The sequence below is a fragment of the Poecilia reticulata genome, linkage group LG16, assembly GCF_000633615.1.
Source record: "Poecilia reticulata strain Guanapo linkage group LG16, Guppy_female_1.0+MT, whole genome shotgun sequence".
NCBI classification, from domain to species: Eukaryota; Metazoa; Chordata; class Actinopteri; order Cyprinodontiformes; family Poeciliidae; genus Poecilia; species Poecilia reticulata.
The window spans coordinates 682,637-685,978 of record NC_024346.1 but is presented as its reverse complement, the minus strand read 5'-3'; the positions used below and the strand labels follow the sequence as shown (position 1 = coordinate 685,978).

General features: G+C 39.3%; 1 long non-coding RNA gene across 2 annotated transcripts in view; it reads right to left on the bottom strand.

The window, feature by feature from the left end:
- Positions 1-817: 817 nt before the first annotated feature.
- Positions 818-3,342, bottom strand: part of LOC103477475 (uncharacterized) — a 13,973-nt gene continuing 11,448 nt past the window's right edge. For both annotated transcript variants that reach the window (XR_535655.2, XR_535656.2), the window contains exon 3: positions 818-1,036. This is a non-coding gene — a long non-coding RNA (uncharacterized LOC103477475). The remainder of the gene's footprint in view (positions 1,037-3,342) is intronic.

Sequence of the window (3,342 nt, the reverse complement as noted above, 5' to 3'; positions counted from 1 at the left end):
CACGTCGAGAGGAGCCAGTTGAGGCTCGGGCATCTGGTCAGGATGCCTCCTGGACGCCTCCCTGGTGAGGAGTTCAGGTCCCACCGGGAGGAGGGGAGACCCAGGACACGCTGGAGGGACAATGTCTCTCTATGGCCTGGGAACGCCTTGGGGTTCCTGGAGGACCTGGAAGAGGCTGGGAGGGAAGTCTGGGCCTCCCTTCTGAAGCTGCTGCCCCTGAGACCCGACCCGGATAAGCGGAAGAAAATGGATGGATGGATGGATGGATAATGAAAACTACATATCTCCTATCCTATTATGTTAAATCGGCTTGCCATAGAGCAGCAGGTAGCTATGCTACCGAGCTAAGCTAACGCTTCTGCATGCTAATAGCATCAGGCTGGCGTCTTTCTATATAGTTTAATTTATTCAAGATAATAAGAGAGTAAGTATATTATGAATCCTTATAAAGCCCTGGTCCTTACATGATAAATCATAGCAGTGTAATAATTCACTTATCTTATAATCCTAGAAAAATGTGTCCATCAGATGAAATAGTGAAAAAATCCCTTTTTTAATAATTTTCTAGAAACTGACTTAATGTCTCCTCTGTTGAAAAACTTACATTTAATAATAAGAAACTGGTAAAAACTTTAACTCCTTGTCATAATGAGGTACCAGGACTGGAAGCAACAACTAGACACCAAACAGTTTAACAGATTTATTGAACAATAATGGAGAGAGAAGACCAGCAGCAGCAGGGAGGAACCGAGAAATGGGTTAGACAGGAATGATGGCAGGAATGATGACGGGAATAATGACGGGAATGATGGCGGGAATGATGGCCTGGTGAAGGCTAACGGTTTAGGGTTCAGATCAGCTCCTTGGGGCAGTGAGGGGTTTCCAGGTGGAGGAGTTCCAGCAGGTAGCCGAGGGTGGAGCAGCAGCAGGGTGGTGGGTGTGGAGGAATCCAGGGCCCAGCGGAGCAGCGCAGTCAGGTGGTCCAGGTGGGTCCGAGTCTCAAGAGGTCAGATCCGGTTCTAGGAGGAAGGAAGAGCTGGGAGAGGCGTCAGGAACAAGTGAAACAGTTGAGACAGCAGTGGGAGCTGGAGAGAACTGCTGGCTTCTTCTTCTAGTTTAATGTTATTGGTGGATGCAAGAAACGTTAGGTTAGCATTAGCGCCACCAACTGGTAAGGAGTGTGGACCACATGACAAAAAAACTATATCCTATTAAACACATTACGCTGTTTTAAAAAATCAAATAAGGCCTCATATCTTCTACTTCCTGAATCTTTTTGCAATAAATCAACATCAAATTTCTCTTTCATGCTACTAAGGTTTCTAATTAACTTATTTCTTTGCATCAAATAATTTCTACGACTCAAAATAACATGTTCCTCTGTCTCATCTTCCCCGTCTGATGTTTCCCCATCAGAAATAATGACCTGCTTAGTCCAGTATGTCTGATTCTAAACCGTGAAATAATAATAATAATAATAATAATAATAATAATAATAATAATAATAATAATAATAATAATAATAATAATAATAATCATCATCATAANATGAACGGCTGTGTGCTTTGTAATCTGCTCATCATTCATCAATATCAGAATATTCCATTCCTATTCTATTGTTATAGCCACTAAGCATATTTAAATATGCTGAACTATGTATTAAAAACATACTAAATAATACAATTGTTTATAAATGTAGCTTTGATAATGTTTGAATATGGTTTCCAGTAACAAAAAAGCGTGTTTTGATCGATTAAATGCGCTGATACGTCATTGTGCTGCTAAACACATAACGCTGAGTGGAGTGGTGGACCGCTCCAAGATGGCCGCCCGCTCCAAGATGGCCGCCCTAAATCTCGTCAGCGACAATAGGCGAGAGCGGCCATGAGGGTCTATACCGAAATATTTTGAAAATGCTTAGAAAGGTGGATAAACTTAAACTGCATTTCCTGAATCCATTTCTAGAGATATGGTAACTTTTGGAGTGTTATTGAAAAACAAAACAATGAAGTCTGTTGTAACATTTTCTCTGGCAAAATTCTTCTTCATAAACAAGGAGTGCTGAGCAGCGGCGGAGCTAGACTTTTAAAGTTGGGGGAGCCAAGGGGGGGCCAGGACTACCTCTGGGGGGGCAAAATTTTAAATTTGTGTGTGCACATATACTGCTCAAAAAAATAATGGGAACACTTAAGTGTTCCCATTATTTTTTTGAGCAGGATATATATATGTGTGTGTATAATTTTAAAAAATAACCAAACTGAATATTTGGTTATTTTTTAAGCCCCTCTGTCATTTGACATGTTATAATTAACAGCTTTGACTGGAGCTCATGGAGACATGATGGACTTTACATAGATTCATCACAGAGGAAACTAGAATCAATCAATAAAAGATATTTCTGAATATCATCTCATGGACTGAACTCAACGTCTTTCTGACCGGAGCTGACAGCGAGTTGAAGAGTTATGGACACCTTGGTTAGGAAGCTCTGATTGGACAGGTAACAATAGACCAGAACTGTTGGCCTGATGGAGGTTCAGCTTCTAATGAGTTTACATTTAATGAGTTTGCAGCAAACAGAGAAAAGCTAAAGAGAATGTTATGATCTACTTATTGTAGTTTTAGTAGAGTAGATAAGAATAACATCACTCCTAGAATATTAACATCACCTTTAACTGATCACAAAGCAATATCATTGATCGCCTCATTCTGTCCTAACATTACTCCCACATTCTAAAGTTCTTATTGGAAACTTAACAATTCCATATTAAAACTGTGCTAGTAATTGATCAAATCAAATTATTAATAAACCAGTTCTGGAAAAAAGCCTTAATTAATAACAATTTCTCTAGAAATTGGGAACTCCTTAAATTTGAAGTTACTAAATATTTCAGAGAGTTTGGTGCCTCTGTGTCTAAATCCAGGAGAGACGGAGAAACATGTCATATCCAGAATAACGGAAATTACTCAAATCTTACCTGGAAATTTAACTGAAAATGACTTGAAGGATTTAACCATTCAACAAAATAAATTAAATTAAATATACAGAAGGACAGCAGAGGGGGCTTTTGTGAGATGGAGAAGGAAATGGCTGGAGGAACAAAACACTTTGTATTTCTTTCAGTTAGAAAGAACCGTGGTCGATTCAATTCAGTTCAAAACTTAACAACTTTATCACTGATGATCCCCGAACAACAGCAAAGTATTGCTCTGCTTTTCACAGTGAGTTGTATGAATCACGATATAATGAATCTGAATCTGAACATTTCTTTGCACATCTTAGTGAAACTAAGTCAATTATTGATGACCAAAGGAATATCTGTGATCGTCCCTCATCTCCTG